This window comes from Neophocaena asiaeorientalis, unplaced genomic scaffold, assembly GCF_003031525.2.
Source record: "Neophocaena asiaeorientalis asiaeorientalis breed wild unplaced genomic scaffold, Neophocaena_asiaeorientalis_V1.1 scaffold78, whole genome shotgun sequence".
Classification (NCBI taxonomy): domain Eukaryota; kingdom Metazoa; phylum Chordata; class Mammalia; order Artiodactyla; family Phocoenidae; genus Neophocaena; species Neophocaena asiaeorientalis.
The window spans coordinates 3,186,107-3,200,333 of NW_020175018.1; the positions used below are offsets into that span (position 1 = coordinate 3,186,107).

The 14,227-nt window shown below is 43.6% G+C and overlaps 1 protein-coding gene across 1 annotated transcript in view; it reads right to left on the reverse strand.

Moving 5' to 3' along the window:
- ASTN2 (astrotactin 2) overlaps positions 1–14,227 on the reverse strand; it is a 614,159-nt gene that overhangs the window by 192,316 nt on the left and 407,616 nt on the right. The window lies entirely within an intron of this gene.

Consider the following 14,227-nt stretch of genomic DNA (forward strand, 5'->3'; position numbering starts at 1 on the left):
TTTTATATCAGAAAGAATGGCCTTTATTACAGCAATGGCCTCCCAGGAATTGCTGAAATGGGATCATTTCTTAGGCAGAGTTACTGTCTCCTCTTGGAGGAAAGCAATTGCCCTGAAGCCTGACTCAAGGACCCACAGAAATATCCTTAACAAAGGGAAAGTAGCCAGCTGAGATGGCATCGGCAAAGGACTGAACTTCTGCGCTATGCATTCTGAACTTCTCAGCCTGAGAGTCAAACTCCAGCACCATCAGCGTGCCCTTCATAAATAATAGTACCGTCCTGAAAGACTACTTGTAGGGATTAAATAAGGCAAAGGTTTAGCACTCAATCGATACTAGTTGTTACCGGTGTTGTTGTCGTGATTGTTTTAATTATTGCTGTGCTGTTGCTGTAACAAGATGTTAAAACTGAAATTTCTACTGAGACACCAAGACAGAATAGAAGTGAAGTCCCAGAGCCAGGCCCCTATACACAGACTTTACAAAGGAGATGAATCCTGACTAGTTTCACAACTCTAGAAACCTCAGCCAGAACAAGGAAATAAAATGAGGTCAGAGAGTAGACGGGAAGGATATAGGAGAGATTTGCTTTGGAGACAGCTATTACCTAATGTTTAGAGTCCCCAGCACCCCAGGTGGGTCATGTAGAGCACATTACCTTCTAATCCCAAGTTATGTGATAAGGAGCCTCAAAAGAGTGCCTCTTGGAGAAACTGCTACATTTTCTCGGCAATGGGGAAGATAGTGGACTAGGGTCACACCCCACCTGCAGAAGTTCTAGTGGCCTATGGCAGCAGGGCGGAAGAGGCAGCATAGGGATTAGCCCCAAATCCCAGAGGTTGCCAGTGGGAAAGATGCTTGAGTATTTCCCCCGGACCAGATGTGGGTCACATAACAGAAAGAGCTGGGCTGGATCCGTTTTGAGTCTCACCCAGGAGGAATTATAACAGGTTGAGAGGTCCCCACAGTGAGAGTCTCCATAAGGTGAGCAGCCAGAGAAACAGAGGGTGGAGAGGGATGAGCAGTAGCCAGCCACAGAGATGCTACATCGTCTCAGGTCTTGGGAGAAGGCCCTGGCCACGAGGACCACTGAAAAACCACAGAACGCCCCCCACCCCGCCAAGAGAGAGGGTCGGTTTTAAAAACCTTCCAGGACCAGAGAACACAGAGCCAGATACAAGGCTATCAGGGCAAGTATGACCTTCCGAATCCTTACCATTCCTCTCTCCTGCTTTGACTGTAGAGGGAGAGGAAGAAGAAGAGTAAGGGAGAGAAACAGAACGAAGGCCAACCTTGCCCCACCTCCTAACATCCCCAATGGGGAGGGAGAGGAGATCTGACTTGTCAGATTTAGAGATTTGATTAAAATCTTAGACTAGACATCCTAATTCCTGATGTGAAACTGTGTTATCAATTTAAAATGTCTATAGCACTGTCTGTTCCACAAAAGTTATAATAGATTAGATGTGGCTTAGCTAAGATTTTCATCTAGGAGCAGAGGAAGGTTATCCAGTGAATATGTTAAAAGGAGTGTGGGAACCAACTATGATATGTACTTTCAAACATGCATATATTCATGATCAGAACTATACTTTGATCATTCTCAATTTGTACTATCGACTGAACAATTTACATCATCATTATAATGTTAAATTATTAGTTAATGTTAATATCTGCCTCCCCAACTCAACTGTGAGCTCCATAAGAGCAAGAACTATGACCATTTTCAATGACCGCTTGCATCCCCAGCACAGAGTTCAATGTCTGATGTCATGCAGACAGTTTGCAGGTGACTATCTGAATAAACAGATGAATGTGTACTCTGATTCTTTTTTACCTTTAATCCCCTCTATTCCTGTAACCCTTATCAGACTTCAAATCCACTATCTCAATCTTATCACCATAGCCCCAAAGGCAGACAGTCTTAACCTTACTTTATGAATGTACAAATGACAACTCAGAGAGGTAAAGCAATTTTCCCAAGACCACAGAGCTTATAACTAGTCTAGTTTTTTGCACCTGGTCCTACTGCTCCTTTCGTTGTCCAAATTTCTTGCCGAAAAATTTTCAGCACTAATTCTTACTCTTGCACAAGTCATCCCTGTTGTAAACACTTGGGCCTTCCCCGTTCCTGCCACCCCCAGACAACAACCCTAGGCTTCCCCACCCCTTTCCATGGGCTAAGGGATCTCATGGGTAAAAGGCACTTTAAAGGTCAGCTGGTCAGAAATTCCATCTAATGTTTCATTCACCACCAAATGATCCTCCGACTGCTTTTTGGATGCTTCTAGTGACACAGAACTCATTACCTTTTTAGGCCTCCAGTTCCATTATGGGACAGCTCTGTTGAACCTAGACTGGCTTGCCATCTAAAAACTGCAATTCTCATTCTAATCATAAGACCCAGACCCAGAGCTATGCACTTTGTGCTTCTTGGACACCCTATCTGCAGTACTCAAGCCTGCCCCTACTTGGGGTCATGCTAAGATTAACCAACAAACTACAGTTCAGGCAGGTGAACTCTACCCTTAGGAAATGTGGGGCATTCTTGAGTGCTTTCTGATTAAGGTGTGTATGTCCGAGTGTGTGTGTGTGTGTATGTTGTGTGCATGTTTGAGGAACGGAACGGGAAGCAACAGTGCAGACTCTAAACAGAGGACAGGTCTACAAAACTGCCAAATCCTAGGACAACTGATCTCCTGTCCTAACCTGATTTGCAGCTTCTTCCCTAAATACACAAGTAATATGCCAAACTGCAGAAGGGAAGCTATAGGACAGTGACTTGCTTGGGTTTAAATTCCAGCTTTTCCGTTTCCAGCTGGATGACCTTGGACAAGTCATTTAACTTTCCTGAGGCTCCATTTTCTCTGTAAAATGTGAACAATGCTAGTACCTAAATCTTGGATTATTTCGAGGATAAACGAGAAACAGAACTCAATGAGGAATTTATAAATTCTAGGGTGTCAGGAGCATCATCAGAGGTCATTTGTTCCAGTGCTTGGCCTTCAGCTCAGCATTTTTCACTCCCGTGCATGTCTGAATCTGTAAAGCTTCCCTTGTAACCTGCTGGCGCTTTAACCATACTGTCAGGCATCTTCTTGAACTATCCGCTTCCTACCTGGTGGGACATAGTAGACAAGGGTAGAATTGAAAGCTTAAGTCTAAAGCTATTTAGTCAGACTACCCGATTCTGAATTCTGGGTAAGTCACCTCACCTCTCTAATCTCAGTTTTCCCATTTGTAAAATGAGGACACTAATTCCCCATTGAACTGCTCTGAGCATCAAAGGAGAGATGCAGCATCTATAATTTCATATAGTCTTTGCTATCCTCCTACAAAGTAGAAATCGTTGTCTCCATTTACAGAGGAGGGAACTGAGGCTCAGAGTGACAGAGTATAGCCTATGAGAGGATACTTGTTTCAAGTGACGGCAGGTCAATCTCTGAGGAAGGTCATATCCTCTGTGGGGCAGGGAGAGGGACCCCTGGATAATGCCCCGTAGCCCAGTAGTGGCTGATGTCTTTTGTTTGCAAATTAGGATTATTTTAATATTTTTAAAAAGCACAAAAACAGCCACGTGGTCCTGCTGTATTATTTGCCCTAAAGTAAAGGGCAGAGTGAAGAATCCCAGTGCAGCTCAGTGGGCCCAAAAGTGGTTCTTCCCACAGACTAAAGCATGCTCAGCCCCCACCTCCCCCTGACTTACATCGCTCTTGCAGGTCAGGGAGCAGTCAGCATTGCAGTGTATCATTTACTCCTGCCTCTTGAGACAAGGTGGGCTGTGGCCAGTAACGGGAAGGTGAACGAAAGGCCATGTGTGATCTTCTGCTGCCCTCTAGTGCCTTCTTAGGACAACTGCTCTTGGGAAAAATCTTAAGTTCTTCATACCAAAGCATGATTACTGTGGGCAAAGCAACTTGCTAGGCACCGAGGGCAACAAGAAGGAGAGTAAAGGCTTAGCTATGATACAAGGAAGCCTAGCGTAATGACTACAGAGGTTCTGAACAAGCATTACTTAGAAGGCCTACCAGTGCCAGGTTTGGAGCTAGGTATGGGGTGGGGGTGATACTATGAATAATGATTTGTTTCAAACCTACCAGTACTTAAGTGCAGAGATTTGATGGAGTGTAGCAGCTAGGAAGGAAAAGCCATAAGAGAAGGAAAGGGGAGAGATGGAGATAAGGCAGTGAGAAGAGATAAACAATGGAGTAGGATCTTAAAGGAAACAGGAAGAGATGAACTCCCAGGTAGCGTTGGAAAGGATGTGGTCCGAATGTCGGTCAGATCTGGGTTTCAATTTCAGTTTGATCAAAACTATGCATTTGACCAGAGCTTCTGGGTACAGTTATGCGAGCTGTGTACTGCACGACAGTGACAAGGCAAGGGGGTGAGTGAGGGGCTGAATCCTGTCTCAGCTCCACTGGCCATGCCTGTACCCACGGGGTTGAATCCAAGCAGAGGCGCACCATTTCCTAATTCATGCAAAATGTGACTTATGGGCTAAGGCTTTGGGTGTGACCATGGACAAGCTATTTCCTCTCTTGGAACCTCTGCTTGTTTATGCATAAAGTAAGGCTATTATCACCAATAATAAAAGTTACCGTAAGAATTTAGATAATGTACGCCTGTGCCTCTCCAGAGATTTCCGTTCTTACTATTACTAGTATTATTATAACTACCTCGTTTCATTTTTAAGAGGTGGTGCGACAAGTGCTTGAAACGGGGAGAGGGTAGAAAGGAAATTCACATTTCCTGAGTTTCTATTCTTTGCCAAACACAAGACACTGTAAATCTCATTGAATCCTCACAACAGTGCTTTGGCCTAGGAATATTATAATTTTTATAACCATACTTTACAACCAAGGAAACAGAGGTTCTGAGAGGTGACACACTGCAGCCAAAGGCCGTTAGGCATTCAGGCTTTGACTTCAAAGCCTCTTTTCTGTCTGATGAAGTACAGAAGCGTCATTAATAAGAAGCCTGCTTTCTCTTCCCTGGCATCCCATTCCTCCTTTCTTAAAAACTCTACTCAAAACCTATCCCCTTGAGGAAGGATTCCAAAATGAGTTCCTCCTCAATTCCTTCCCCCTCCTTCCAGTAGCTTCTTAGACTAGGGATCAAGGAGGAAATGCCCAGAAGGAATCATTCCTAGACAGGATTTAGGGAGCGACAGGCCTCTGAGATGCTAATGGCCTGCTTGAGATGAAGACTCCCAGATGCTGCTTAGACAGGACCTTGAGGCAGCAAAGCAGGCCAACAAGACAAACCAGGCTGCCTGGGGCTGGTGAGAGGTTGCCAGGTTCAAACGTCAGGGAGGGTATGAACTTAGGATGGCTCAGTTGGAGGCTTTGGTGCCATCAGGAAAGAAACTGCCACCCTCTGACCACTTTCTTAAGGGTTTGCTGTCACACTTCTAAGTCTTCATATTCACTGAAATCTTAACAATACTCAGGTTAAAAGGTCACCTTTAAACATGTTGATAGGCAATGCTTTTGGAGAACATGTTCAGGGTGAGTTATTTCTCCCATTAGCTTCCGTCTTCCCCGTAGCTGTGCTTCTAGGGACAGGAAAAGGGACTAATGAGCCTACTCATCAAAAGATCAAATTAAACGAAAATAGACATAAAATAAAAATAAAGACTGAGGGACTTCCCTGGTGGTGAAGTGGTTAGGAATCCACCTGCCAATGCAGGGGACACGGGTTCGATCCCTAGTCCGGGAAGATCCCACATGCCGCGGAACAGCTAAGCCCGTGCACCATGACTACTGAGCCTGTGCTCTAGAGCCCGCGAGCCACAACTACTGAAGCCCGCATGCCTAGAGCCAGTGCCCCGCAACAAGAGAAGCCACTGCAATGAGAAGCCCACGCACTGCAATGAAGAGTAGCCCCCACTCGCCACAACTAGAGAAAGCCCACGCACAGCAATGAAGACCCAACGCAGCCAAAAAATAATTTTTTTAAAAAAAGAAAGACAATACAATCTCTGCAAATTTTAAATGTATATATCCAGCTATATATCAAAGTGTTGGCATAACTACACAGAGAAAATAATTATGTTGAAAGGCTTTAAAAGGCAGTATTCTGATTTTACATGCTTAGGGAAAAACAGTCCAAAGAAAAAAAATGTTCTGTAAATAAATCTTAAACTAGATTTAATGGACTCACTGCTAGTTGTAATACTGGTATTGCTATTTTGAAACTATTGTGTGTATACTGTGGGCTCCAGCAGACAAGCCATCATGTTACCGTCATTAGGAACTAAGATTATTCCTGAATTGTTTGTCTCTTATGTTTATAAAGTCAAAGAAGTTGAGAAAAATTCTGTACCTTGAAATTTCTATTGGAAATCATATACACTAATGATTTGCTTTTCTCTTTAAAAAAAATAAACATTTCATAGCTCTGTCCACTGAAAAAGCCTAGAAGTAATGGTAACCTAACAGCAATAAATACCCTTAACACCCAGACTCTTGTTTTTAAATATCATTTTCCCCTAAAAGGAACAAAAGATTCTTGGAAAAAATTCCTTATTCCAAGTCTGGGATAGGTACGGTACAAGCTGAGCCTGGGAAGTCTTGCTGTGCCCAAAAGCGAGATAGCTGCCAAAGACCAATGTGTTCATTTCAAAAGGACAGGCAGACCAGTTTAGAGGGGCTCACACTGGCCTAACATTGAACAAAATGAACAATGACTGTGATTGATTAAAATAGATCAGATAAACAAATTTCCTATAATTCATAACATTCCTCAAATCAAACCCAAAACCAAAGCCAAAACTCAAACTGGAACCAACAAACAAACAAAAGCTCATTGCTCATCACTGGGGATGGCTAAGAGACCAGCTCATTATTCTGAAAATTGGTAAAAGAATCAAGTAGTAGTCAAGATTTCATCATGAACTGGATTTCAGGGTAACCACAATTTACTTTATGGAAATATTGCATTTAATACAGGCAAGAAGAATGACAGTTAGAAAATTACCATTTTGTAATCTCTAATAAGATAATAGATGTAGACAGTTTATCATCGATGAATGCTAAAACCATTAGTAGAAAGGCTGATGGGAGATATGCTAATGAATGGATCAGACTCGCTGCACCTGAATCTGATCAACTTTAACTTCACTAAAAGTAAAAATCAGACATTAAGTGCCTTTGATATATGCCATAGGAAGTACATGGGACAGGCTGTATACTTCAGCCAGTGCTTCTTAAGCCCATGGATGGAATTCAATGGTCTATAAATTTGTATATGGGGAAAAAAAATACATCTTTATTTTCAGTATCCTCTAAATGCAATTTAGAACATATAATGCAATTTTATGCATTATAAATAACTATATATCAATTTTTTTAAAAAAACAATAATATTTGCCTACTTTTGGAAAACTAAATTAGAATAATGGATAGCAGTGACATGAAAAGAATATGTGGGTAAAGCTGGTGAGGCCTGTTGGGGAAAGGAGACTGTCTCTTAGTCTGCTGCCATCCAGTCCTAAAAGATATCAACTGGGAATTCCCTGGCGGTCCAGTGGTTAGGACTCCATGCTTTCACTGTCGAGGGCCTGGGTTCAATCCAGGAACTAAGATCCCGCAAGGTGCATGGTGCCAGCAAAACAACAACAACAAAAAAACACCGATGGACGGACAGGGTAATGGTAGCCACGATAAAGAGAAAACTGCTGAAATCCTGGAGCCAAGAGGGCGGGAGATCTGGACGGGGGTTGATATGTGGGGCTTAGGAGAAATGAAGCACATGGCAAAGCTTCCAGTAGCCCTCACTTCGCACTGAGTCGGGTTGAGGTTGATGACACTACACAGGGAATGTTCTCCGAGCAAGCCTTCAATGCCACTAACGTTTACCAAGTCTCTACCCAGTCAGTGTTTGATTACCACTGACCTTTTGTAACCAGGCAGGATCCTATGGGGCCTTCCCAGAACAGACACCACTCAATCCCCACCCCGCCATGTCCTCCACCTGCCTCTTATCTGTATAAAAATTTTAGCTTCCTAAGGCCTTCTCCGAGTTCCAAAGAGTAAATTTCATCAGAGAAGTGAGCAAATGCAGAAAGAAAGGAAAACAGCCAGGCAAGACAAAATAATAATAATTTAGCCATTAAACAAAGTCCAGTACTTTTAGTTCCTCCTCAAGGTCTACAGATAAGATTCTGAGCTGTATCCTTTGAGCTGTTCTGCAGATACTGAAACCCCCATCAGGTGGAACAAGTTAACGATATGCTGCCCAGAAGCACAGAGACCCCAGGTGGGTTGGAACCAGAAGGCTGATGATGTTGACTCCCGATTACCTCACCACCAACCAATTAGAAAACTGTCCACAAGCTGATCACACACCCCATAGCCCCCTCCTTCACCCTTTCTTTAAAAACCTTTCCCTGAAACCCACTGGGGAGTTTGGGCCTTCTGAGCACTAACTACCTGGACCCTTTGCTTGGTGCCCTGAAATAAACGCTGCACTTTGCTTCACCGCAACCCAGCGTCAGTAGATTGGCTTTACTGCCTGTGGTCAAGCGGACCCAAGTTTGGTTCGGTAACACTTTGACTATCCACACTAGTTCAAACCACTACAAACCGGATCTGGCCAATGCACGTAAATGTGATGATATTGAAATAAAAGTTCAAAATCCTAAACCAGCTGTTTCCATATCAGCACAAGGAAATAAATCAAACAAAAGCACGCACAAAGGACATTTATGCAGTTTTATTTGTGATGGTTAAATGTTTAAAGATGAGCTTGTCAACTTGACAAGTTCTTATATAGCCCGTTTGACAACCATAAAGGCCAGAAAAATATGATTTCAAATTTTTCCATAAAGTAAAAGATAAAACCTTATATTTATTTAAAAAAAAATGTTGGAGACCCAGCATGGTCACAAGTATGTATGAACAGACTAAAAGGAAACTTGGTAAGTATTTACATAATCAATATAATGGTTATATTAGGTGATGGATAAAGTTGACTTTAAAAATTCTCTTTTATGGGCTTCCCTGGCTGCGCAGTGGTTGGGAGTCCGCCTGCCGATGCAGGGGACGCGGGTTCATGCCCCGGTCCGGGAGGATCCCACATGCCGCGGAGCGGCTAGGCCCGTGAGCCATGGCCGCTGAGCCTGCGCGTCCGGAGCCTGTGCTCCGCAACGGGAGAGACCGCAACGGTGAGAGGCCCACATACCGCAAAAAAAAAAAAAAAAAAAAAAAATTCTCTTTTACGCTGTAAATTTAAATAGAATTCAAACATTTACTGAGCACTTACTAAGTATCAAGTATAGGCTAGGTTGAGAAACCCACAGGGATTGAGTATGACATACAGAGATTGGAGTCAGTTTCAGCAGAAAGTAGACAAATGACAGACAGATGTAAGATATCTATGTGAGATGTTCACAGATATATACATAAGCAGAATGAAAGACCCAGGGAGGGAGAAGAGAAAGGAGGGACGAAGTGGGGAGAGGGAGAGGCGGAAGGTGGGTGGGACGGGTGGAGCCTCGAAACCAGCCTGTGATAATCTTACCTCCTGATACACACTGTTATAATCTCTTCCACTTGAGTAACTTGCTTTTAACCAACAGAATACAGCAACATTGAGGGGATGCCACTCCTGTGATGAGGTTACAAAAGGCTGTGACCTCTCTCTTGCCGGTTCTGCTGAAACAAGCTGTCCTGGAATAGCTCCTGTGGCAAGGACCTGAGCGCAGTTTCCAGCCAAAAGCCAGCAAGGAAATGAAGCCTTCAGTCCGACAGCTCTTAAAGAACTGAAACCTGCCAACAACCTAAGTGATCTTGGAAACCACTCCTTCCTGAAACTTTCAGGAGAGACTCCAGCCCTGGCCAATAACTTGATTGCAGCCTCGTGAGAGACGATGAAGCAGATCTAGCTAAGGTGTGCTCAGATTCCTGACTCACAGAACCTGTGAGATAAGAAATGTGTGTTGTTTTAAACCACAAAGTTTGGGGGTAATTTGTTATTCCCTGATAGATAAGTAATACAGATAGACAGATATAATTTTCCATTATTTCATGGAAATGCTAGCAGTTATACATCTCCAGACTCAGACCAATTTGGTTAGGATGCATTCGAGTTTTAACATCTTAGATTTTCTACCCTATTTTCCATAAACAAGACCTTTGTCCTTCTCAGAATTCAGCTGCTAATATGAGAAGGAAAAGAGAACATTTTGTCAAAATAGTAATAATAATAATAATGACACTAATAGCTATCATTCATAGAACACTTTTCCAGGAAGTGCTCTAAAAACTAGATCTATTAAATCATCTAAGATTTACAACATTACTATGAGGTAGATAACTACTATTATTCCCATTTTGCAGGGGTGGAAAGTGAAGTACAGAAAGGCTAATTAAGTAAGCTGTCCAAGGTTACACAGCTTGTCAGCTGCAACAAGTTACTAAATAAGCATTACTTCGAATCATCTTCTAATCTATTCCCCAAACCTGCCAGGTGGGTGGAACTGGGGTTCCAACCCAGGTTTGTCTGACTCTGAAGCCGTCTACCACACAATGGTGGACTTAATAAGCAAACTCAATAATAATAAATGCAATGGAATGGACATTATTGCAAGTTAGGCAATATCCTAATATGTAAGTGCTTAACACCTATATCTTACTCTGCTCCCAACGATGCTGTGAATTAGCTGTTGTTACCACCATTTTAAAGGGAATGAAAGACAGGTTAAACTACAGATCTTATTTGTAAATGGAGAAAACAATGCTTAGCTGATAGGGGGACGTTATCAGTTGAACTGTGTCCCCCAAAAGATGTGCTGAAATCCTAACCCCCAGTATGTCAGTATGTGACTCTATTTAAAAATAGGGTCGCTGCAGACACAATTAGTTAAGATGAAGTCATACTGGAATTTTAATTGGGTAACGTAGAGGTCATAATCTAATAGGACCGGTGTCCTTATAAGAAGACACAGGTACGGATGCAAAATGTCGCCTGCCACATCAGGAGACAAAGAATGTTGCAGCCATCAAGCCAGCAGCCACTGAAGCCACCCCCAACCTGTGCACCCTGAGGGGATTCAGGATGGAGAAAAGCAGGATACTGGCCCCAGACAGTTAAGGTGCATATCAAAGGAATGATTTCAATCAGCCCAGACTCTTGCATCTTCTCATAAAAAAAAAACAAAAAAAAACACTCAATTCATTAACTTGAAAAGTCTGGTTTTCTTTAACTAACAGTAATCTTTTGATGTTCAGATTACCTGGTTTTGGTTGCAAAACTCCTACATATCCTGGCTCCTCCCTTACCTCTTGGGATCAGTCCCATAGAGCTATCTGAGAGGCTGTCTTCTGGGCTTAAGTCCCCAGATTGTCCGCCAAATAAAATATAATTCTCAACTTTTAGGTTATGCACTTTTTTCAGTCAATACAGACACACAAAGAGAAGTGGATGCCATGGAAAGACAGAGACATACAGGGAGAAAATGACCATGGAGGCAGAGATTGGAGTTATGCTACCATAAACCAAGGAACACCTGGGGCCACCAGAAGCTGGAAGAAGGAAGGATCCTCCCTAGAGACTTCAGAGTAGGTCTTGCCCCACTGCCACCTTGATTTCAGACTTCTAGCCTCCAGAACTGTGAGGGAATAAATTTCTCTGTTTTAAAACACCCAGTCTGTGACACTTTGTTATTACAGCCCAAGCAAACTGATCCAGGTGGTTTAAATGTTAAATGAAAAAAAAAAAAAAATGTTACGGTAAAATGCTGAATAAAGAATAAAGTACTCCACAAAGAGTATTTTTTAAATGTCTCCGTCTATGAGGAAAACTAATAATGTGTCAAGGGTATGCAAAGCCACAGGATTAAAATAAGTGCATTTTCCCAGGGTGTTTATTCTACTCTGAGATTTTTGTGGGAAGCATGGTAATTAATTTAACTGGTAAGTAATTTAAACATTTTTTAAGGCAAACAGAGTTTTTTTTAAGAGAAAAGAAACGGTTTGTTGTTGTCGTTGTTTTTTGAAAGCATGATTGGACTATGTCCCCAGACTGTCAGGGGTACCATTAGCTCTTCCCTATGATAGGGGAAAGGTCAGTAAAAAAATATGATGAGTCTTGAATTGAGACTTTGGGCTTGGAACTGTGGTTTTCATCAAACAGAGTGCTAACTCCCCACCTTGTCTGAGAAGGGGGTATAAGTGAGGTCTCAAGGCTGGGAATAAACCGTTTGACAGTAACTCTCCCATCTCCCCCACCTGTAACACAGTGGTTGGTAGAAGAACCCCAGGCTTCTGTCCAGAGAGGCTCCTTGCCATTCTGGTGAAACAGGCTGCACTAAGTCTCCAACATGGCAGAAACCTAGGGCAGACGGCAGTCCCTCTTTTTCGCTGGCAATGCTGCTCGGAACAGCTCATCTGAGGGTCCTTGCCTTACAGGATCATGATCTGTGGTCATAATGACAGGCACCATTTGCCTCATTTTCCTTGAATTCCTAAATATCATCTCTCTTGTCTTCTGAGGCTTAAAAACAACTTACTTAATAAAATATTAATAGATAGATAGCTGGTGTCGTAAAATGTGGGTAGTCTTTGGACGGTGGTTTGGAGCATGTCACGAGCCTAACTGGCCTGGATTTGTACTCCAGCCCTGCCACTTCCCAAAAGGTGACTGTAGTCAAGCCATTTAATCTTGCTCAGCCTCAGTTGCCTCTTTTGTAAGATAAAGCTACTGATGCCTACTTGAATCATTGCTGAAAAGATTAATTGTGACATAGGACAGTATCTATGGAGTGTCTGGTATATTGCCGGTGTTCAAAAAATGGTCCGCTCTTATTCGATTGACGCCACTGAGTCATTCCGCAGCTGGACTAACTCTAGGTTACACAGGGGGTGTGATTTGCCTAAGGTCACATTTCTGAGTCTGGCTCACTCAGCAACTTCTGCGTGCTGCGTACAGTGCTAACAGATATGACAACCAGCAGGCAGTGTCCTTCAGGGAGTTCACAGCCCACTGGTGACAACTGCAGGGAAGTGGGTAATTAAAGTCCAACCTGGTATATGCTTTGTGAGAAATCATCAAATTGCAAGTACTTGCTGGGCATGCAGTGAGCATACCCTTAGTTAAATGCAAACCACTATATATAATCTCAATTAATCCTATAGCAAACCTCATCTCCATTTAGAAATAAAGAGGGACTTCCCTGGCGGTCCCTTGGTTAAGACTCCGTGCTTCCACTGCAGGGGGCACAGGTTCCATCCCTGGTCGGTGAACTAAGATTTCTCATGCCCCATGGTGCAGCGCCCCGCCCCCCCCCAAAAAAAAGGGCTGAGAGGTTAAGAGGGACTTATCAACTTGGGACCCTGTTATTCAATTACCTTGCCATCAGCTGCTTATCTCATAGGGTGATTATGAAGACTAAGTGAACTACGTGCACGTGAAGTGTTTGGCTGCAGCCAGACAGTTTCGTTATTGTTTTTGTTTGTTGTTTTATCATTTGACATTATCTACCCGGGATGTCAAATCCAAGCCCATCCTCCTTCAAACTCCTTCCTACTCTTAAGCTATACTATATGGTCACCTGCAGGAGCCTGTAGTTGGCCCCAAACGACCCAGGGTCCTCCCCTGCCAACAGGCTAGACCATCGCTTACCTGGGAAGACTCTTACCCCTCCTGGCTCCCCCAAAATTAGACTTGGCTTTGGGTTCCTGGGTAGCTTCTACAGAGGATGTAGAGCGTGCTCTCACATCTACCTCCGCTGTCGGCCTCCCAGCTGAGCAGGAGTAAGAATCCTTCAGGAGAGCAATTTGTTCATCAGATAAGCTTATCTCTAGTCTGCTGCAGTGTGTCACAGGGAGAACTGAGGGGCCCGAAGAGCTACCTTCCCAAGCACGTCCAGGTTCTGTGCTTGCCCCAGAGTGGATGTCGTATTGTCTCCTTGGCCCATTTCTCAGGTGGCAAAGCTGACGTGGAGCGAGGCCTTTCTGAGAGGTGCCAAGTCTTGGCTGAGGAACACTCCCGGAGGCCATGGTTTAGCAAAGGGGTTGACACAGGTTGGGGTCAGACACGTGAGTTCTGGTTTAGCTCCCGACTTGCTGAGTGAACTTAGGCCTCAGTTTCTTTAACCGTACAACGGGGACAGAAAGCTGAACTACGTGTTCCCAAGACACCTCGTTCTTTCCAGAGGGCTCGCCGCCACCCTGCCGCTGGGCCGCGAGCTCGGGCGCCGCTGCCTACAAGCCCCAGCATGCC